This window comes from Orycteropus afer, unplaced genomic scaffold (assembly GCF_000298275.1).
Source record: "Orycteropus afer afer isolate SDZICR_OR568_19922 unplaced genomic scaffold, OryAfe1.0 scaffold00271, whole genome shotgun sequence".
Taxonomy (NCBI): domain Eukaryota; kingdom Metazoa; phylum Chordata; class Mammalia; order Tubulidentata; family Orycteropodidae; genus Orycteropus; species Orycteropus afer.
Genome location: NW_006921858.1, coordinates 4,517,191 through 4,541,878, shown reverse-complemented (window position 1 = coordinate 4,541,878; position 24,688 = coordinate 4,517,191). Strand labels below are relative to the sequence as shown.

Sequence of the window (24,688 nt, the reverse complement as noted above, 5' to 3'; positions counted from 1 at the left end):
ATAAGGCAAGAAAGGGAAATCAAAGACATTCAAATTGGTAAGGAAGAAGTCAAACTATCCCTATTTGCTGATGATATGATCTCATACATAGAAAACACAAGAGACTCAACAAAAAAAAAAATACTGGAACTAATTGAGAGATTTAGCCTAGTGTTGGGATAAAAGATCAGCATACAAAAATCAGTTGGATTCCTCTACTCCAGCAAAGAGATTGCTGAAAATGAAGTAGGGAGATCAATACCATTTACAATAGCTACCAAAAAAATTAAATACATGGGAATAAATCTCACCAGGGACACAAAAGACCTGTACAAAGAAAACTACAAATCACTACTCCAAGAAACCATAAGAGATCTATATAAATGGAAGAACATACCATGCTCGTGGATAGGACATTGAACACAGTGAAAATGTCAATGCTACCCAAAGCAATCTATACAATCAATGCAGTCTCAATCCAGATCCCATCAGCATTATTTAAGGATATGGAAAAACCCATCACTAATTTTGTATGTAAAGGAAAGAGACGTCAAATAAGTAAAGCAGTATTGAAGAAGAAGAACAAAATAGGAGGTCTCACACTCAGATCTCAAACCTACTATACAGCCACAGCAGTCAAAACAGCCTACTACTGGTACAATGATAAATGGAAATTGAAAATGAGATACTCGACTTACATCAGAACCAACTTACCACAGGGTTGTAGAAACCAAATGCCCTCAAAAGTTGGAAACTACCTGTATATGTATGTATATATACAATGCAACCTGTGAGTGCTGGCACTCACAGGGGCTGCGTTGGTGTTTTGCGTCTCACAAGTTTTCCACCTTTGAAAGGATGCAGTCTTACCACACTGTTCTATCACTCTTTATTGGGAAATATTTGACTTCTCCTTCTCTCACAGGTTGCCACATTACACAGGTTCCAGCTTTTACAGGTTTTACTGTATATAAAATCTAAAATTATATGAACTATGAATCATCTATCTCAATAACAATAATAGAATGCAGAGTATGAAACTGGGATTTGCAATTGCTTTTCAAACTGTTGGGTTTGGAGAAAGGTCAGATACCTTGTTTTCAAAACCAGAAGTTTTTCTCAGGACTGAAGTCAAAATCATAAATGCTACAGAAGAGGGAAAAAGGGAAAATTTTCTTGTTTTAATCTGCAACACAAAGTCCAGTATCCTTGAGATAGGAAGCACTGCAAGAAGAAGGGAATAAACAAGTACTACCAAAGGAAAATTGTTGCTTAATTATGCCTACTGCCCTGGTCTTCAGGTGGAAACTTCACATTTCCTAACCTAATGTTTGGCAGCACTAAGTCAAATCAGTAATGGTTCATCACAACACTCTCCATCTTCATGAAATAACCTTGTCTCTCATTGAATTTATTTTTTCTTCTTTCTTGGACTCCTGCTTTTTATCTTTCTTCAACTCTGTGCTTTGCTTCAATTGCAGAATCAATGTTTGAATTTTAAAATTTTAAAATTCAGCTTAAGCTGAAAGTGATATCCTTCTAAAGGCAGTGGAATTCATACTCATTCTTATCTTCCAACTTCCTCTCTATCTTCTTGGTTATAGACAAATTCTCGGTATCTATAAAGATGGTATTTGCATATTTTTGCATACATTACATCATTACATTCTCCTTCAACTGAGCAAAAAGGCTTATTGTCATTTGGAGAAAAAATATCTCAGCAGTAATTCTGTGCTTCTTGCCCAAATATAAAGTTTTAACATAGAAGATGGTATTTTCACTAAAGCTCATTTTGGAACAGTTAATAATGCTTTCTCCTCCTACCTGTACCCAAGGCACCATGAAGATAGACCTTCCATACTTACTGGGGAACATGAGAATGTAATGTTCATCAAGGTTATGAGATAAAGATCGCCCTATGTTGCATACCCCAACTGACATCCCAATGAATTTTTTACTTAGTCCATACATAAGCATTGACTTGTACTTTCCTGTTAAAACATTCAGTATAAAAGGTGAAATGGGTGAATGATGGGAAACTTGTTCAAACATGAATGTCACGCTGGTTTTGGACACCCAGACAACAGATTCTTCAGAAATTAGCTCTGTGTTCTCATCAGTGTCATTAGGCAATGCCCCAGTGAAGCTGAAAGATCTCATGCAAAAAGGAATTGCATAATGTGATAGTTGGAGTTGTGTGTCAACTTGGCTGGACCACAATTCTGTGTGGTTTAAGCAGTTGTGATGTGGTGATTCCTATGATGGAATCAGATGAATATGTTTTGAGCAGCCACTCCGTTGAAAAGGAGTTTCCAGTATATTTATGGACATCCTGGGAAAAAAGACATTCTTCTGTGGATTGGGATTCTGTTGTGCTGCCTACAACTGTCCATGAGTGAACAATCCACCATTCAGCCTCAAGATCTTGGATTCGCCATTCGTTGGAGTCAACAGCCAGTATACTACCTGCCAACCTTGAGCTCCTCAGCCCCTGCAGCTGCAAGAGTCGGGAAAAGCCTCCAGCTTGACGTTTGATCCAAGAACTTTGGACTTGACAGCTTCTATAAGTGTGTGAGCCATTTTCCTAAGATAAATTTTTTTCTGTCTCTCTATATAAGCTTTACTGGTTTTGTTTCTCTAGAGAACCCAGTCTAACACAGATAGCTTTTTGGCAACCGATTCTTTCCTTGCTGAATGAAAAGCTGAGAAGATGATTTCATAATCTGAATGACTCAATTCCTGGGATCTTTTGTGTCACTGATGCTTACAAAACAGCCCAGATGTGCAAAAAACTCTGCATACATTTCTAAATGATCTGCTTTCAAGAACGAATGTTTGAAGAACTATTTTAGTAAGATCTACTCCAATCCTAACCTATGACAAGAGCTACATGATAATACTCTTCCACTGACCCTACCTCCTCTTCATCATCTTTATGGTCATGGGAATCGAAAAGCTCAGCATCTCTTGTTCCATGTCTACAGGGTGGACATGGAAGAAGTAAGTGATTCTGTGGTGTCTGGGTACTTTACACAATTTACTGAGCTGCTGTGTATCAAGACTGATACAGATCCAGAGGAATCTTTTAAGTGCTTTGGGGGCAAGCCACTTTGATGGAGTTCAGCATCATAGAATTCATCCTCACCACTAGAATAAGAAGGGGTCATGCTGGCGAAGTGATTAAAGTGCTCAGTTGACAACAAAAAGGTTGGTGGATCAAACCTATCAGCAGATCTGTAGGAGAGATGTAGCAATCTGCTCTGTAAAGATTACAACCTTGGAAACCCTGTGGGGGGCAGTTCTACACTGTCCTATACAGTTGCTATGAATTGGAATCTACTCAATAGCAATGTTTGGTTTGCTAGAATAAGAGAACTCTGAGACTGTATTTGAAGAAAGATTAACTGGCTTGCAGAAGCTAGACTGCTAGGAGGTGGGGAGTGGTCACTGCCTGTAACATTTGGTGCTGGAATTTGAGGACATCACAGGGTAGCTAATACAGGTCCAACTATTAGGAAGTGTTCTGGTTACCTAGTGTTACTCTGACAATATACCACAAATGGGATGGCCTTAACAAACAGGAGTTTATTCTCTTACAGTTCAAGAGGCTTTAAGTGCAAGTTCAAAGTGCCAGGCTCTAGGGGCTGGCTGAAAGCCCCTCAACCTTGGGGCCCAGCTCTGCCTCCTGCTCCCGGCCCACTAGAGCTAGAGGCGTTTCTTCTCGCAGACAGCTGCTGGCTGCTGAGGCTGAGAAGCCCCAAGGTTGACAAGGAAAAAGGCACAGCCCTGATGTTACCAAATCATATGGCAGGCCATTAGTTCAAGTCCATTGTAAGTCCCAAGGTCAGCAGAGTGTGGCAGGCTGCTGAACAACGACACGACTACATGCAGGGTCCAAATGTGCCATAAGCTAGAGACCATTCCCAAGGCTTCTCCTCATATACAGGAAGCAGACCACATCCCAAAGGCAGCTACTCAGCTGCTTGTAGTAGATCCCACCATAGAGCTGATTGCCAGTCTCATCGTGGGGAATAATTACCACCAGCTGCCCAGCCACTCAACCAGGCCCAGCCAAGTTGACACAAAAATATAACCACCACAGGGAGGATGGACAACTGAGCAGATTCTGGAGGTAAGACAGTCTGGGAAGGTGTTGGGCAAATTACAGTTTTACAGTGTAGTAAATTACTTAGTGTGATTTTTCTACCCATAAGTCTTTGTAAACTCCAAGGTGGGATTTTCTATGAGCAACTGAGGAGCTCCTGATTGCTGAAGTTGTCCACCTAGAGTATTTCTGTTGGAAGTGGCACAAAACAATGTTCTGGGAGGTTCCCACTCTCTCTCAGGTGCTTAGAGTTCTGATTGGCTAGTTTGACCACCCTGCCGGGCTCAAAAGGAGGCCTCCTAGAGGCAGAACTCTCTGACTGCTGGTTGAGGAAGACATGCTGCTGAAAGAGACACGCGCCCCGGAAAGAGACACGTGCTGCTGGGAAAGATATGCAAGAGAACCGTGTTGCTGAGTAAGACACCGAGGGACATGCACTGCTGGGGGAGAGACTATGAGAGACTTGGCTGAGAGATGGTGGGCTGGGAGAGAGACTGAGCGCTTTTCCTGAATTTGAATTGTAGCCTGGTGCTTCCCTAATAAACTCTATAATCTGTGAGTTCTGTGTGGCCACTGCAGCAAATTATCGAACCCAGGAGAGAGGTGGTGGGTGCTATGGGAGGAACGGTTGGAGAAAGGGCTGGAGGGAGGCAGCATGTCTGGCCTTGTAGGAATAGGCCTTGGGTTACTGCTGGTAATCCTGCCTTCCTCTTGTAGGGTTAGAGGAGGTTGGAAGATGTGGCCTCCTTGTCCCTTTTGCAAGTTTCAATGGACTAGATTGACATATTGCATCTACAAAAAAAAAAAAAAAAAAAAAAAACCCACCAAACTCACTGCTGTCAAGTGTTTCCAATTCACAGGGTTTCCAAGGTGGTATCTTTACAGAAGTACATCACCCAATCTTCCTTCTGCTATAATTCCATCTACATGCTTCTCTGTATTACTGTGGCCTTTATCTAACCGCAACAATATAATGTAGTGCTTAGTTGATTCTACCATGTTATTTGTTGTCTCTGAGTTTCAATTTTCCCTCTCTGTTCAGCACCTTTGCAGTTTTAAAGTTTACTGTTAAAAAGCTTTGTTTTATCAAAATTTGTTGATAAGCATCAGCCTCATTGATAAGTTTCCTATGAAAGTCTTGGACACTAGCAAAATATCCTGAGTCCAGATCCCCCTAAGGTGACGGGAGGGAGGCAGGGAGAAGAGCAACATTCCAGCCCATGGCCTGGTCCCCAGGCAAGCAACAGGGACAGTTAACCCATCAATTCATGAATAATTCACCTTTTTCAGGACTACTTGAAATGCCACCCTAATCATACATTACAATGTTATACAGTACAACATGATTTACCCCGGGTTTAAAAACTAATAGTATTCAAAATAATAGAGTTTTGTCAATGTTATTTTCTATATTCATCTGATTTGTGAAAACTAGGCATTTAAACCTAAGAGATGATTTGTTGTTTTCTGTGGCTCATGAAGGTGGTGTGACTGTCAGTCTGTGAAAAGGGGTGATACCCAGGGAGCTCACTCTGGGAGTGAGTGGTGCATATTATAGCAGGTGGGAGAAAAAAACTGACTCTTTTAGGGACTATTTAAAATTACTTTTTAAAAATCCTCAAAGGTATGAATGTACTTCATTTACTACTGAGCAATAAATGCTTCAGATTTACAGGTTGAATAAAAATTTTGGAAAGAATATGTATCAGATGAACAAGCAGGTGTCTGATGGGATCTCTCTTTAAAAGGATTGTTACAGCATCCTCTTTTTCAGTTTCTACAGAATCTGCCTCAACAAATCTTTTTATGGAATCTTGCCACTCTCTGGAGCATAAATCAATAAAGTCACTGGTAAATAATATTTTCCAGTACTTTTAAATTATTGCCAATTTTTTTTCTGCCCATGTTAAGAAAATAAGCATGCTTTGCAAATTCTGATTTTTACTGTAAGAATGAAACTACATTCTAAAGGAAATAATTAAGTCTGCTTATGCCTTTTTATTATGTTTTGTTTTTATGTCCATATTCTTATCTGACTCCAGCAGCACACCGAGTTGATGGTTATAGTTTTTACATTTTAATGTTAGAGTTAGACAAGCCTCTCCTATTATTCCTACTTTAAAAAAAACACAAAACACTGGAGCTGTTATTTCAAATTAATTTTGTGTGCAGGACTAAATGTAAAGAGAAAATTAAATTCTATTTTTAAAAAATGCCAGTGGGATTGATATTGTAATAAATAAAATTCATAGATTAATTTTTTAATAGGAGCTCTGGTGGCACAGTGTCTAAGGCATTTGACTGCTGACCAGAAAGCTGGCGGTTCAAACCTACCAGCCACTCCTCAGAAGGAAGCTTGAGCAATCTACTTCTGTAGTGATGCTGCCTCAGAAACCCAAGGAGGGGTCGCTAAGAGTGGGATCTGACTCGACAGCAGTGAGTTTTTTTTTTTTTTTTTTCCATCTTTAATATTGGATTCCTGTCATCTATTGGTATTTTATTTTGCCCCATTTACTCATGTTTTATTATGTTCCTTAGCGAGGTTTTTACATTTTCTTCTAGGAGGACATATACATTTATTCTTAAATATATTTCAAAGGCACAATATGTAATTTGCTGCAATCACAAATGGAATATTTTTGTCCATTATATTTCAATTATTATTCTTGTTATTCAATTATTATTATTATTATTATCTGATAAATATTTAGGAGTCCTGGGTAGCACAAATAGCTAAACAATCAGCTATTAACCTAAAGGTTAGCAGTTCAAACCCATGCCTGGTGATTTGCTTCTGAAAGGTCACAGCCATTGAAAACGCTATGGAGCACAGTTCTGCTCTGCAGCACGTGGGATCACGATGAGTCAGAATCAACTCTAAGGCCACTGGTAAGAAATATTTAAATTTTTATTTCTAAAATATTATGATGTTGAATGAAAAGTTATCAAATATTCAATTCACTTGAGAGGAATGAATGTCTTCACCAGATTTATCCTCTTGGTTATTTCCAGGAATGAACATTTAACACCACTCAGAGGATTTAACACTAACCTACTCAGAGGACACCTCCTATATTCCAGTGAGGGATTGGAACCAGGTCTAAATATCTTCCTACTCTCTGATACTGTTCAGCTAAATATGATCATCATGACTCATTTTCGAGAACTGAGTAATAACAAAACCAAAGCACTAAGCTAGGGTAATAATCCTGTTTTATTTTGTTTAAGGTCTTACTAAGGTTCAAAAGGGAGCTCTGGTAGCATAGTGGCTAAAGCACTCGACTGCTAATCAGAAGGCTGGCGGTTCAAACCCATCAACCACTCCTCGGAAGGGAGGTTGGGCATTCCTACTTCCATAGTGATACTGCCTTGGAAACCCAAGGAGGGGTCACTATGAGTCGGGGCCGACTCGACGGCACGTAACAACAACACAACAACAAGGTTCATAAATCAAATGTAAATTCTATTATTGTCCTTGGATTATAAAAGAGATGGAGTAAGAAAAAAAGAGAAAGAAAGATCAGTGTTCTTGTTGGGTTTTAGAATACAAAAGTTTGAGAACACTGTAACTATTACCTCTTCATATCCCAGGGTATAAAAGGACTCTGGCTCAGGTTGTCCATTGAGAGTGCTCTCCAGGTTTCTGTATCTGACTCTCAGGAATCTCCAAATTCCGAGAAAGGTTAGTACATATTCTTTGTCTCATGAGAATTCTTTCTTTATTGATAAAATTTTGTGTATATTCAATAATTATTTTCTTGTATTTCTGATCTAACTCATGTCCACATGGTCTATCACATATTACTCTTTTAGTCAAGCAGCTTCTTGGCTAAAAGGGTGAGCAGATTGCTGAAATAATAAAAGTAATGTTAAGAGACAGAGTCCACTAAATTCTGCAAAATTAAAGTGGGAAAAGAATGGTGAAAAGATTTTGCATCAAAATAAATGATAAAATACTTTCACAAAATTTTTGAATTGGTAAATGCTAGATTATCTATATTTTCATAATGTAATTTTTAAAAGATACCTTTTTCCAGAACATCATCAAATTAGGATGGATTTGGTACTAAAGATGGTACTACAAGAATTACAGTGGATAAATGACTGACTCAAGAATTTTAGCTTTCCTTAAAGCCTATGGTTTTGCCCAGGCCCTGCTCTTTTCCCCACAAACATTCCACAAAAACCATTGCTTAAACATGTACTCCTTATTTGTTTCTTTTGTGAGGATTTACTGCTTAAATCTTAACTGTGGGACTCCTGTGAGACCTGAGGAATATATATACCCAAGATTTCCCATTCAAAAAGACACTAGATTAGAAATGCATTATACTCTCTTCATCAAACTGCACTATTTCAGTACTACTTATCTTATTTAATGATGAAGGGATATGCCAAATCCTAAAGAATTTTGTTAACCACTAGCAAAATTTATACAACAATATATTTCACATAAATATAAAATTGTGCACGTGTTTTAGGTCAGATTACAACTATCAACAATGTCTGACGCACGTCTTGATTGGGTTGATGAATATCAGCTGGAGCGTTTAAATGACATGTTGGTTGTTGTTGATGAAAATGATAAGGCTATTGGTGCAGATACCAAGAGAAATTGCCATCTGAATGAAAACATCAAGAAAGGTACTATGGAAATGTTTTCTTTGTCTGTTTCACAAGATGTTATCCTTTCTTTCCCAACTTGACAGAAATGTACAGGGGAAAAAATTCAATCATTTCTCATGAAGCGAAACCTTGCATCATTTTATGCTCTTGTGGCTTATCATCTTTAGGAGAAGATTGAGGAAGCATTCATCTTAAATCTTTTCATTCTGAGTTTAATTTGACATGCAAGTTTTCATTACCTAGAGATCATGAAATATCAGTTTGGGCAGCCAATGTTTCCCATTCCTCTGCAGAGGAGCCATATCATCAATTTTCTGCTGTAGTAGTTTTCTGGGAGCTCTGGTAGCATAGTGCCTAAGGCCCTTGACTGCTAACCAGAAGGCCGGTGGCTCAAACCCACCAGCCACTCCTAGGAAGGAAGGTTGGGCAATCTACTTCCTTAGAGATACCACCTCGCAAACCCAAGGAGGGTTCGCTATGATTCAGGTCCAACTCCACGGCACATAATGACAACAGTAGTTTTCTGTGAGACGGAGACCAAGGTCAGAAAGCAAACTAATTACACTGACTTCATATTTGTAAGTTCATCTGAATTGACATTTATTTTTTTCAGGACTCATTGCATCACACATTCAGTATTGTCTTGTTCAACACAGAGAATAAAGTTTTGATACAGCAGAGATCAGAAACTAAAGTTACTTTTCCTGGTGAGTCCATTCAAATGTATCTATAATTTCAGAGAACATTTCCATATGATTTGACCAGGAAGTATTCAGGACAGAAATTATTTGATGCTATTGTCTAGCTCTTTCTTTAGTCAACAGTTAGCTCATCCCTGAGGAAATAGACAGACCCTATAAAAAAATAAAGAAAAGAAATCAAACCACTTGTCATCAATTCAACTCAGACTCATAGTAACTCCAGATGTATCAGAGTAGAGCTGTATTCCACAGGGTTTTCAATGGCTGATTTTTCAGAAGAAAATGATCAGCCCTTTCTTTTCTGAGGCACCTGTGGGTGAACTTGAACTGCCAACTTTTGATTAGCAGCCAAGTACATAAGAGTTGGGGAGCTCTGGTATCATAGTGCCTAAGGCAATTGACTGCTAATCAGAAGGCTGGTGGTTCAAACCCATCAGCCACTCCTCGGAAGGAAGGTTGGGCAATCTACTTCCATAGTGATACTGCCTCAGAAACCCAAGGAGAGGTTGCTATGAATCAGATCTGGCTCAACTGCAGTGAGTTTGTTTTTTTATTTATTTTGGTTTTTTATTTTTTTGGTTTCTAAAGTGAAGAGAGAATGAATAGGGTAGGAATTTTAAGGAAAATGCGGGGGGGAGAGAGAGAAAGAGAATTTATATCAACTTTGATAATTTTAAGTTTTTGGTTTTTTTTTTTGCATGGAGTGTCTTCTATTTTTCAAAACCATGTTTTCCCTGACACATTAAAAGTGGATGGGACTCTGGCATAGAAGATTATGGCAATGAAGAACTTGTCTTCTTAGTTTTTCTTTATCTGGGCTTCTGAGGTTCAAAGAAGCTTTCAGTGTCTGTAGAGTGAAATGAGAGGGAAAGAGGGTCAGTGAGAAGAGTGGTTCCCCCCATCAGAAATAGTATTGCTATTACTTAGGTGAAGTAATTAATGCCTTTCTTTAGAAAAACTTTTTCAAAAGTATTATTCCTGAAATTCTTTCTATAAAACTAAATTCATTAAACAAGATCATTCTTCTTTCTATGTCTCCTGCCTCCTCAGCTTCACCTCAAAACTCTCTCTCACACACACACACATACACCCCTACCTCACACATACCCTCTCCTCTTCTTCCTATCTGAAGATATAGTAGATACTTTCTTGAGGTACAAATATATATGGGAGCTGGTCACTGTCCCAAGACTTATTTGGACAATGTAACAAGACACAGATGTAAGAAATTAATTTCCAATTGATGAATCTACATTAACTATCAGATGAGCAGTAAAGGCCAGCCATTCTTAAGACCATCTCCACGAGGTAACCATCCTCATGCTCATCATGTCAGGTAAAATCAGTTACCATGTGTGTCAGAGTAGAACTGCTCTCTTAGAGTTTTCAATGGCAGATATTTCAGAAGTAGACCATATCTTCTGAGGCTTGTTGGGGTGACTGGAATCTGCAGACTTTTGGTTAGCAGTTCACTGCATTACCCATTTTTATCAAGGGACTCCTACTTTGTCAGGCCTTACCCCAAATCCCACAGCCCATAAAAGTTACAAAGCCAGAAACTGTGCAGAATGCTCAAAATAAACTCTTTCTCAGAAGGAAGGTTGGGCAATCTACTTCCATAGTGATACTGCCTCGGAAACCCAAGGAGGGGTCGCTATGAGTGGGATCCAACTCCACGATAGTGGATTTGATTTGGTTTGGTTTTCCCTCAACCTGGCTGTGTTACAGATAATTTTGTTTTTACCTAAAAAGTCTGTTTGTATTTAATATATTCAGTGTTCAGTAATTAAAGTAAGAGAAATATTTCCCATGAATTTTCTTTCCAAGGTATTTTACCGAGTCTTGCTCTAGCCATCCATTGTACAACCCATTGGAACTGGAAGAACAAGATGCCATTGGAGTAAGAAGAGCTGCAGGCTGAGCTGGGGATTTCTACTGAGCAGGTACCTAGAATCTGCCCAGTGTCCACTCTGGCAATGGTGAATCCAATGAGTGACATATGGTGAAAGTTGAACATGAGTTCAGTGACTGGATTTGGGTCATTGGCCTCATAAAGGCAGTGTTACAAATAGGGCATTTGTAAATTGTGCATTTACTGTTAGTTCTGGATAGAGCTGAGATTATTTAGGAATCTGGCTTTCCATAAAACATTGAAAAAAGAGGAAATTGAAATTTTAGGCTAATGGAAAGTCTAGAATTTTTTACCTTTATCTATTAAAGAAGATAGTGAGAGGGAATGGATATTTTCTCAGCAAAGATTGTTTAAATTGGAAGGGAGAACAACTCTTTAAAGTGTGACAAAGACAGATAATGGAAATAAAAGAAAGTCAAAATCAGATTATTAGTCAGTCTTGAATCTACAAGTTTAATTACAGAAAGTTAAGATATGAATAATTAGCTCTTTTGAGTGAAAACATGCTTGTTTATTTTCTCTAGTTCATCAATAAATTCTGTATTTTCAACATTAGCATTGTTAATTAACACTGTATCAATTTTTGTCATAGGTTTCCCTAAAAGATATTAAGTTTTTGACAATATATCATCACAAGGCAAAATCAGAATTTGGGGAGAACATGAAATCTATTATCTCCTGTTTGTAAGAAAGGATGTTCCTGTGAATCCAGATCTTAATGAAACAAAAAATCTCTGCTACCCGACCAAGGAAGCATTACAAGATCTGCTGAAAAGGGGAGCCAGGAGAGAAGTGAAAGTTGCCCCATGGTTGAGAACCATCTCAGTGTTGTTTCTGTTTAAGTGGTAGGATCATTTAGATGAAATAACCCAATTTGTGGAGCTTCATAAAATACACCGTTGTGGAGAACATTAACAACAAAATTAACCATAAATACTGCACTCGAACAGAAAATACTGTTTTCACTGCAAGCAAACATGGCATGTGACTGACTTGCAATTAATTATATGCTTTTAATAAACAAACAAACAAAATTTGATAGCTAGTAATCTCTAAATCACATATGTTTAATCTTTTAGTCTACTTTGTTATTACATTGTCCTAATTTTTTCCCTTTTCCCCATTTCTATATTTTTCATCTATCTGGTTGTAAAGAGGAAATTTAATGTTTCTTCTTACACAATTTTCATATTATGTGTAGTTGGCTAATTAGCAATAGCTGGTCATGAAAGACCTAGTGGAGAGTTCTCAAGAGGACTGAAATAAGTTATATTAGATTATTAAGTGAACTATGATCCCACTTTTTCAAAGGCTTTATCCAAACTTTCAGGGAGTCAGAATGGGATCTCTCTGCATAATTGTTATTATTTATTTATTTATTTATTTATTTTAAATAATTTATTTCAGAGCACAAAACAAAGTTTGTTTCTAAACATACACATTCAATCTTCTATCTTAAGACTTGGCTATATGCATTTTAGTTCATCTTTAAAATAGGCTTAAGTTTACAGATGTTATATTCTAAGTACAAACTGCATAGGAAATATATATATGATCTCAATCAGATGTTTCTACATTCAACTACTTCTGTTTTGTCACTTGGCTTATATCTCTGTAATATGTTTGTAAACAAAGGCGGTTTTGCTTTTAAAAATTCATCTATTCTTTAGCACAAAGTGATTATATATTTTCAAATTAGATCTTGATACACAATACTGGAAAATAATTTATAATTTAAAATCAGACCTGGTAATTTAGTACAATAGCCAGATGCTAGAATTTCCGAATTAGCTCAATTTCTTTTTCAACTGTAATTTGTGCTTGCATAGGTAAATGATGTACAGAGGTAGAAAGATCTTATTAGAATTTCTACATGTCCATTGCTATACTATAGGAGCTTTAGTAGCATAGTGCCTAAGGCACTTGACTGCTAACCAGAAGCCTGGCAGTTCAAACCCACCAGCCACTCCTCAGAAGGAAGGTTGGGCAATCTACTTCCTTAGTGATAACCATCTCAGAAACCCAAGGAGGGGTCACTATGTGTCGGGTCTGGCTCAATGACACATAACAACAAATTTCCATACTATAGTAATTCTCACATTGGCTTAACACATAAAAAGTCTGGACATTTAGAAGCCCAGGTGGCACAGTGGTTAAGCATTTGATTGTTAACACAAAGGTCAACAGTTTGAACACACAAAGTGGGAGAAAGACATGGCAGTCTGCTTCCTTAAAGATTACAGCCTTGAAAACTCTATGGACAGTTCTATGCTGTCGTACAGGGTCACTATGAGTTGGAATAGACTCAGTAGCAATGAGTTTGGTTTTTCACATGATCTAGGGTAGAGATTCTTACTCATAAAGCCTCATGTATTCTTTTTTAAAGTCTATACTACATGCCTTGAACAATAAACTCCTGTAGATTTCTTCAACCTTAGATGTTATTTTGTTGTTTGTTGATGAAAGAAAAATGAGTTTTGGTTCCTATTTTTAGTAATCATAGACAAAGATGATAAGATTATTATTTTACAAATTAATGACATTTGAATTTGTAGTAGCTCTTTACTTAATACTAGTGTTAAAATTGCTATCATTCACTTTTAGAAGTTAATGTCATTCTCTATGTAAAAATTAAATGCCTCAATAAAAGGATCACTTTAAATATAAGGTATATTCTTTAACAGGAAAGAAGTCTTCTGCTTTTAAATAAATTTTATTTTATCTTTAGCATTTATGACTTGATTTCATTAAACCAATAGATTATTCTCTTGAAAGTAACTCCATTTTACTTATGACAAAATATTAAGATTCAATGCGTTCATACACTTGATCCTTTAGGTTGTAAAAGGCATATTATTGTTGTTGTTATGTGCTGTCGAATTGGACCCGACTCATAGTGAACCCTCCCTGAGATTCCGAGGTGGTATCACTACAGAAGTAGATTGCCCAACCTTCCTTCCAAGGAGTGGCTGATGGGTTTGAACCACTAGCCTTCTGGTAAATGTGAGCATAGGGATAAAAATGGAGAAATTCTTATAAATACACAATTTTATCAAAGTCAGCACAAGAATAAGTAGAAAACACGAATAGTCCTATAACTATTAAAGAAATTGAAACTTTATAACTTTTCCACAAAGAAAACTCCAGACCAGTTGTATTCACCAGTGATTTCTACCATACACTTAAGGAAGAAATGCCACTAATTTTATACAAAGTCTTCTGGAAAATAGGAAGAGAGGATCACTTTCCCAACTAGTTCTAAAGAGACAGCAATATATGACAGCAAAATCTACCAAGAACATTAAAGAAGAAGAAAAATTTGGTTCATTAACATGAGTAAAAAAAATCTTAATTAAAGGTAGCAAATGTAATAATATTGTCTATGCCAAGAATGCAAGAGTAGGGAAAAATTAGAAAGCCTGTCAATTTAGTTTATCACATTAATAGAATAAGATAGAAAATCTTTTGATAATTTCCATATATACAAAAAAGTTGTCTGATAATATTCAGTACCCATTCAAAACTAAAACCAGAAACAAACAAAAACTCCTAACAGAGAGGGAACAGAAGGGAATGTTCTTAATCTAATAAAGTATATCTAGAGAAGACCCACAAGACACATACTTAAAGGTAAAATGCTGAAAGCTTGTTGTGTTAGGTTGGGTTCTCTACAGAAGCAAAACCAGTAAAGTTTACATATATCAGGAGAGAAATTTATCTTAGGAAAATGGCTCACACATTTATAGAAGCTGGCAAGTTCCAAGTTCTTGGGTCAAACCTCAAGCTGGAGGCTTTCCGCAACTCATGTGACTGCAGGGGCTGAAGAGCTCAAGGTTGGTAGAGAGTATGCAGGATGTTGACTCCAATGAATGATGAATCCAAGATCACCAGGCCAAATGGTGGATTGTTCATTCATGGGCAGTTATAGGCAGCACAACAGGATCCCAATGCACAGAAGAGTGTCTCTTTTCCCAGGATGTCCATAAATACATTGGAAGCAGGCCACACCCCGAGGGAAACTCCCCTTCAACAGATTGGCTGCTTAAAACATATACATCTGATCTCATCATGGGAATAACTAACCCACATCACAACTGCTTAAACCACTTAGAATTGTGGTTCAGCCATGTTGACACACAACTCCAACTATCATAGTCCACCCCTTGTCAACTTGGCAGTTGTATACATCTTCTTAACCATATATAATCCCTAAATAAGGACAATAATAAAGTCATATTTGTGCCTAACATGATACACTAACACACGTACACCAAAACACATTAACCCTGTTTACATTTCATAGTTCACAACAGAAGGAAATAAAAATACTCGATGCACATATACAGTGAAGAAATATAACAATCACAGTCCTTGTTTCTGCAACTGCTCACGTGGTCATAGCTGATATCCAGAACTACCTTCTTCCACCACCCATTCCATATTTCCCTTACCCTCAGCAAGCACCTCAGCTGGTCATGATTCTTTGCCTGGTGGGGTGACCCAACCTTCATTCCTGAAGGGTCTGGGCCACTAGTATTCATATCAGAATTGGGTTGCTGTAATTTTCCATTGACTTTAATCACAGGGCATGGTAGTACTAAGAGACGTCCTAAAGAATCTCCTGTATTCCAGACATATTCTTCTTTACCTCCATTATGTAATGCCAATCCAATTTCTTCTTGGTAATCAGGATCTCTCACACCAAATAGTTCATATGGTGGTGAAGTCTGTGTGCCAACTTGGCTGGGCCTGGTTGGGTGACTGGGCAGCTGGATGTAGTAGTCCCCATGATGAGACTGGTAATCATCTCCATGATGGAATCTATTTTGAGCAGCTGAGTAGCTGCTTTAGGGATGTTGTCTGCTTCCTGTATATAAGGAGAAGCCTTGGGGAATGGTCTCTAGCTTATGGCACACTTGAACCCTGCATGTAACCATGTCTTTGTTCAGCAGCCTGTCATGCTCTGTTGACATCGGGACTTTGAATGGACTTGAATTAATGACCTGCTGTGTGGTTTGGTGACATTGGGACTGTATCTTTTTACTTGTCAACCTTGGGATTGTCAATCTCAGCAACTAGCAGCTATCTGAGTGAAGAAAAGCCTCTAGCTTCAGTGGGCCGGGAGCAGGAGGCAGAGCTGAAGCTTAAGGTTAAGGGGCTTTTACAAAACCCCTAGAGCCTGGCACTTTGAACTCAGACTTAAAGCCACCAAACTGTAAGAGAATAAAATCCTGTCTGTTCAAGCCATCCCATTTGTGGTATATTCTTGTCAGAGCAGCACTAGATAACCAAAACAGTAGAGTATCACCCTTCTTTGTCTGTTGATCCCGAGATATTTGGAAGCTAAAATGACAGGGTGACATTCTTAACTTCTGGTTCAATGCAATCGTTATTGTGTTTCCAGGTGGCAGTGTACCTCCTTTTGGGACTAAGATCTCCAGACCTGCAGAGCATAGGGTAGAAGGGACGGGAGGCTAATTTTTTTCAGTGGGTCACTAGGGGTAATAGTGAGTGGTACCACTCCCATTTCACCCATTGGTTCCTGGACCCACGAATCCTGGCTATTGGAGGAACAGCACCATATATTTGATGCTGATTTAGAGCATACACAGGATCCTGGAGAACACTGCCCCAGTCTTTCAAGTATTGCCACCTACCTGGCACTGTAATTGTGTTTTTAGTAGGCCGTTCCATCATTCTATCAAGACAACTGCTTCAGGATGATGGGGAACGTGGTAAGACCAGTGGATTCCATAAGCATAGGTCCATTGCTGCACTACATTTGCAGTGAAGTGAGTCCCTTGATCCGAAGCTATGCTGTGTGGGATACCATGATGTTGGGTAAAGGATTCTGTAAATCCACAGATGGTAGTTTTGGCAGAAGCATTGCATGCAGAAAAGGAAATCCATATCCAGAATAAGTATATATTCCAGGTAGAACAAAACGCTGTCCTTTGCATGATGGAAGTGGTCCAATATAATCAACCTGCCACCAGGTAGCTGGCTGATCAACCTGAGGAATCATTCCATATTACAGAGTCAGTGTTGGTCTCTGCTGCTGGCAGATTGGACACTCAGCAGTGGCGGCAGCCAAATCAACCTTGGTAAGTGGAAGTCCATGTTGCTGATCTCATATAATTTCCATCCCTACTACCATGGCCACTTTGTTCATGAGCCCATTGAGCAATGACAGGAGTAGCTGAGGAAAAAAGATGGCTGGTTTCCATTGAATGTGTCATCCTATCCATCTGATTGTTAAATTCCTCCTCTGCCAAGGTCACCTTTTGGTTGGTATTCACATGAGACACAAATATCTTTACTTCTTTGGCCCATTCAGAGAGATCTATCCACATACCTTTTCCCCATACATCCTTATCACCAATTTTCCAATCATGCTCCTCCAAGTCCCAGATCATCTGGCCAAGCTATTGGCCACAGCCCATGAATCTGTATACAATCATAAATCTGGCCATTTCTTCCATGCAAAGTAAACAGCCAGATGCATGGCTCAAAGTTCTGCCCATTGGGAGGATTTCCCTTCACCACTTTCCTTCAGGGAAGTCACAGAAAGGGGCTGAAGTGCCACTGCTGTCCACTTTTGAGTGGTGCCTACATATCACACAGAAACAGCTGTAAACCAGGCACAAGTTTTCTCTTCCTCAGTCAGTAGGTCATAAGGAACTCCCCTTGAGGCCATAGGTGCAGATTGGGAGAGGGGAGGTAATGTGACTGGAGTGGAGACCATAGGCATTTGGGCCACTTCCTCATGCAACTTACTTGTGCCTTCAAGTCCTGCTCAAGCCCGATCTCTGATATACCACTTTCATTTAATGATGGAGTACTGCTGTGCACGTCTAACTTTAAGACTCTTTGGGTCAGACAACACGCAGTTCATGATGGGCAGCTCAGACCTCATGTTGACTTGGTGGCCCATGGTTAGGCGTTCAGTCTCTACTAAAGCCCAGTAACAAACAAAAGCTGTTTCTCAAAAGGAGAGTAGTTATCTACAGAGGATGGCAGGGCTTTGCTCCAAAATCCCAAGTGTCTGTATTGTGATTCACCAATAGAGACCTTCAAGCACCATTGGATCAGCTGGATCATATGACCCAAGTGGCAGAGCAGCCTGCATGGCAGCCTGAACCTGTTGTAGAGCCTTCTGTTGTTCTGGGTCCCACTCAAAACTAGCAGCTTTCTGAGTCACGTGATAAATAGGCCAAAGCAACTCACCCAAATGAGGGATATGTTGCCTCCAAAATCCAAAGAGGCCCACCAGACGTTGTGCCTCCTTTTTAGTTGCAGGGGAAGCCAGATACAATAGCTTATCCTTCACTTTAGTAGGAATATCTCAACTTGCCCCACACCACTGGAGCCCTAGAAATTTCACAGAAGTGGAAGGTGCCTGAATTTTTGTCAAGTTAATTTCCCACCCTCTGGTACACAGATGTCTCACCGATAAGTCTAGAGTCATCAATCCTTCTTCCTTACTAGGTCCAATAAGCATAATGTCATCAATGTAATGGACCAGCGTGATGTCTTGTGGAAGGGAAAGGCGATCAAAATCCCTATGGACTAAATTATGACATAGTGCTTTGGAGTTGACATGACTCTGAAGAAGCACTGCGAAAGTGTATTTTTGGCCTTGCCAGCTGAAGGTAAACTGCTTCTGATGGTCCTTTGAAACTGGTAATGAGAAAAAAAGCATTGACCAGATCAATAGCTGCATAACAAGTACCAGGAGATGTACTAATTTGCTCAAGCAATGAAACCACATCTGGAACAGCAGCTGCAATTGAACATCACCTGATTAAGTTTACAATAACCTACTATCATTCTCCAAGATCCATCTGCTTTTTGCACAGACCAAATAGGTGAATTGAATGGGGATGTGGTGAGACTCACCACCTCTGCATCTTTCAGGTCCTTGATGGTGGCAGTGATCTCTGCAACCTTTCCAGGGATGTGGTATTGCTTTTCATTTACTGTTTTTGTAGGTCAAGGCAGTTCTAATGGCTTCCTGTTGGCTTTTCCTACCATAATAGCCATTACTCCACATTTCAGGAACCCAATGTGGGAATTCTGCCAATTGCTCAGTGTATCTATTCAAGTTATGCATTCTGGAACTGGAGAAATAACTACAGGATGGGTTCAGAGACCGACTGGACCCACTGGGAAATGCATCTGAGCTAAGACTCCATCAATAACTTGACCTCCATATGCCCCCACTCTGACTGGTGGTCCACAATGACTCTTTGGGCCTCCTGGAATTAGTGTCAGTTCAGAGCCAGTGTCCAGTAATCCCTGAAAAAATTGATTATTTCCTTTTCCCCAGTGAACAGTCATTATTGTAAAAGGCCTCAGATTCCTTTGGGGAAGGCTGAAAGAAAGATTAACATTATAGATTTTGGCAATGTAGTGGGGTCCTTTCCCCATGAGGAAGGGACCTGACCTCCCTTTCATTCAAGGGGTTGTGAATCTGTGAAATGACTCAAGCCTGGGAATTGTTTGGCCTGACTCTGTATTCTAGTGATTCAATCTAGGCTGGTGTTCATGTGACATAGAATTCTTCTGTCTATACCAAACCAAAACCAGACGCGTTGCCATCAAATAGGATCTGACTCACCCCAAGTAAATATTTAGTAGGTTTGTCATGTATTTTATTCCTAGAAACACCATACCTAAGTAGCCAATGTCATAATTCCATACAAGTCAGAGAATTCTTATTACTGTTCCAACTCTGCTGTCCATTATGGTAACCACACACACCTTGCCTTTGTTGAATAACTGCTGCCACTTGGCCCCTACTACCGCAGGTCCAATCAGCCCCATCGTAGTTAAGTGTCTTGGTTCAATTAGGGCAGTACCCACTGTCAAATACAGCTTACTAAAATAACAGTCACAGCAGTCTTCAAGTTTACTAGGGTGCCCTTTACAAATTTATTCTTCACTGTACTGGTGAAAGGTGTGTCCTCTGGACTCTCCATTTCTGGCTCTAGGGGTCTAATCTGATAAATCCATTCTAACATGTCAATTTCCCTAAGCCTCTGGATACCTTCTTCTATGTTATACCAAGGCAGGCCTGGTACTTCAATTTGACTTAAGGTAAGCCCCAGCATAATTCAACCAAATAAACAATTAGATCTTTTCTTAATTTCTCAAGCTGACAAATTGAATGAAGAATCCATACTTAGTGGGCCTAAATCAATAAATGAGTCGGGGCTGACTCGACAGCACATAACAACAACAACAATCAATAAACTCAGACTGATCCAATGTTACATTCCTTGCACCATTATCCCACACCCTCTGTAGCCATTCCCATACATATTCTCCAGGTTTCTGTACATGTTAGCAAAATCAATTAGGTCTTTTTACATGTAGTGTACCACCTCCTCAGTCACACTTTGTATTTCACCTTTTGGGGCTCGCTTGGACTTAACTTTAATTATAGGCCTAGCAGCAACAAAGGGAGGTTGGGACAGTTCCTGAGAAGATTCAGCAATGTCTTCCATGACATCTACCTCAGACAATGGCCTAGCAGGAACAGTTTGGTTAATCCCATCAAACAGAGGTGGAAGGGATAATGGTTTTATAGTAATCCCTTCAGATGGGAGGAGTTCAACAGAATTGAGAGCCTCCATATCCTGATCTTCCTGACTATCTGCCCATATGCCCCATTCCAGGTTTCAGGATCCCATTTTTTCCCCAATCAATGTCCCATTCTGGGTTGGCGAATCAATTGGTGTTGTAATTCAGCCACGTTTACAATAAGACTCTAGGTTTGGTTTTCGACAATATATAGCTCTGTTGCTAGAAGAAATAAGGCTTTCTTTCAGAGAACAACTGGAAACATTGTGCTCTTTTATGTGGCACTTGAGCTGTAACTCAGCAGCCCTGAACTCTTCTCCCTTTTTGACTACTTTGTCTAGCATAAGGAGGACCAACCAACCAGCTTCTTTATACTCCTCATGCTGACAAAATTGCAGAAAAGTATCAAATATGCAATCACCCAGAGCCTCACTTCTCAAAAACACTTGATCTATTGGTGATGCTATTTTGCATATTAATGTTGCCACCTCCCACCATGGATTAGCAGGGCCTTCTTTACTAATGGAGGCAGAGTTACCAGTGCCTTTACAATTAATCAAATTGGAGAACCAAAATAGAATTGGTGAGAACTAATTTTGGAAGCCCTTTCTTATTATTTTGTCTCTCTAGAGCCACTCCTGGTACCAAATGTGTTAGGCCAGGTTGTCTAGAGAAGCAAAACCAGTAAAGCTTATATATACATACATATAGAGAAAGAGAAATTTATCTTAGGAAAAGGGTTCACACACTTATAGAAGCTGGCAATTCCCAAGTTCTTGGATCAAACCTCAAGCTGGAGGCTTTTTCCAACTCACGTAGCTGCAGGGGCTGATGAGCAGATAGTATGATGGCAGATAGTATGCTGGCTGTTGACTCCAATGAATGATGAATCCAAGATCACCAGGCCGAATGGTGGATTGTTCACTCACAGACAGTTGTAGGCAGCGTAACAGGATCCCAAGCCATAGAAGAGAGTCTCTTTTCCCAGGATGTCCATAAATATATTGGAAGCAGGCCACACCCCTAGGAAAACTCCTTTTCAACAGATTGGCTGCTCAAAACATATATATCTGATTTCATCATGGGAACAACCCACATAACAGCTGCTTAAACTATTGAGAATTGTGGTCCAACCAAGTTGACAGACAACTCCAACTATCACACGTGTCCTCTGAGAATGAGATGAAGATACTAGCTGTGAGTAAATGGTTAATATCAGGTTTAGATCATTGCAGGTGACCCATACACACTTTGGTTTGTGTGTTTTAGCAGGCAAAAGAAATTGTGTACTTGTGTAGATCCTAATGACATGACATTATATTCTTGATGTAATTCATAACTTGTTTGTATCCTTCTATAAAGCTAAGTAAATGTAGTATTAGATTAAAATTTATCTCTGTTTCTTGAATCTGTACCTGATGAACAAATAATCACAGAACTGATATTGCATTTACTACCATCATTTCATTCAACCTCATATTAGAAGTCCTGTCATTAAGACACAATAAAAGAATAAAATTTTATAAAGATTAGAAAGAAGAAATACAACTAATTATTTTTCAACAATTTGGCTATGTATGTAAAAAATTAAAACAATACAAATTATTATCAGCAATAGTAAGTGAATTTGGTAAGGTTGCTCAATATGACATCAAAAATCACATGCATTTGACAACTTAAGGGATGGACCAATTCCCTGAAAAGCACAATTCACTCAATATGAATTAGCTAATTTGAATAAGCATTATACTTATTATACAAATTGAATTTGCAATTTAAACATCCGCCCCCCAAAAATATACGGGCTCTGATGGTCTCAATGGATAATTCTATGAAATATTTAAAGAACATTACTTCTCTTTTGTAAATTATAAGAGGAGGCAATACTTCTTAATTCATTTTATGAAGTCAGTATTACCTTGATACCAAAATCAGAAAAAAAGAAAAACTCCAAAAATGAGAACTACAGATCTACATCCCTCATGAGTAAAGATGCATATATTCCTTGGCAAAATATTAGCAAACAGAATTTAGATGTGAATATAGAAATATACAGAATTTTGGGGGTTTATTTCAGGAATGCAAAACTGACTCAGTATTTGAAATCAGTTAACGTATCATCAAAAGAAAAAATATATGAGTACATAAATTGATGCAGAAAAGGCCTTTGACAAAATTCAAAACCCATTAATTATAAAATCTCTCAGAAAACTAGAAATAGAGGATAACTTCCTCAACTTCATAAAGAACATCTACAAAAACCCTACTTAATGGTAAAAGACTATTTTCTCCCTAAAATTGGCAATGAGGCAAGGATGTCCACTATCCACCACTACTATTCAAAAGGAATACTGTAAGTTCTAGCCAGTACAACAGCCAAAAAAGCCAAATAAGAGACCCCTAAGACTATGGCCCCTAATTATCCTTCCTGTCTGGAATTGAACTGACTTTTGTGGCTTGCAGCCAAACCATAAACAGGAATATGGGTTGAACATTTACATCAGGTAGATACACTCCTTGGAGTGATCAATCATGGAAGAACATAAGGTCAGTGTCTGCACAGAGAAAAAGCTTGTGAGGGGAAGGGTAAAGCAGGGGGAGTTCATGGGAGGAAAGGACACAGGGAAGAGGTAACTATAGGAGGGAAATGGGTAGAGAGATGTTCATTGTAAGGAATTGCAGTCAATGTCATGAAACAAAATGTGTATGAACTGCTGTATGGAAAATAAATTTGTTCTGTAAACTTTCACCCAAATCACAATACAAATTTAAAAAAAAAAAAGGTATGCAGATCAGAAAGAAAGAAATAACACTGGTTTCTCTCTTAGGTTGATGTACAACTTCCATTGTTGAGTTTACCATAATTGATCTCATTAATTCCATTCTACTGATTCTTTCATTTCCTTTCTTTCTCTTTCTTGATTTACAACCATATTCTGCTGGAGTGAATCATCAAGAAACTACCTAAATGGTAGTCAATGCTTGGCCACAGCCAGCTACCCAGAGGGACCGAGTAGTTGAACCTGTGGGCTCGGGACCATAATCACAGGGGACATCAAGCTCAATTGGCATAACATACTACACAAAACATTGTTCCACCTCCTACTTTGGCAAGTAGCAACTGGGATCTTAAAACTTGCAAGCTGCCACCTAGAAGCAACAATGGGTCTCTCCCTGTCCAGAGCAAAGAAGAATGAAGAAAACAAAAAATTCATGAATACAATCAGTTCTAGTGACTGGTACACCATCTAATCTGCAGCCTATATGACTATGAGACCAGAGAACTAGATGGTGCCTGGCTACCAATGTTAACCACTTGGAAGGGGATCTATGTAGGAGATCCTGGATAGAGAGGGAGAATGATGTAGACAAAACTCAAAATCATTTGGGGAAAAAAAAGGGGGGGGGATCAGATTTGCTGGTCCGATAGAGCCTGGTGGAACCGCTGATACTATGACCCCTAGCTGCCTACCAGGTCTGGAATTGAATCCACACCTGTGGCTTCCAGCCAAACAAAAGACAGGCATATGAATTGAACATTTACATGAGGTGGATACACTCCTCGGAGAGAACAATCATGGAAGAAAGAAGGGCTTCTTATGCCCCAGGAGACAGCACAGGGAGCAAGAGGGCATGGAGGGATGAACATAGGGAAGAGGTAATTATCGGGAAGAAGTAGAAGGGGAGCTGTTGCATTGTGGTAAATTGTGGTCAATGTCATGAGACAAAGTATATGTGAACTGCTGTATGGAAAGTGAATTTGCTCTGTAAATCTTCACC

General features: G+C 39.0%; 2 pseudogenes; one reads left to right on the top strand and one right to left on the bottom strand.

The window, feature by feature from the left end:
* Positions 1-1,303: 1,303 nt before the first annotated feature.
* LOC122150972 lies at positions 1,304-3,146 on the bottom strand (annotated as a pseudogene).
* A 5,440-nt stretch (positions 3,147-8,586) lies between these two features.
* Positions 8,587-12,238, top strand: LOC103205134 (annotated as a pseudogene).
* Positions 12,239-24,688: the final 12,450 nt, after the last annotated feature.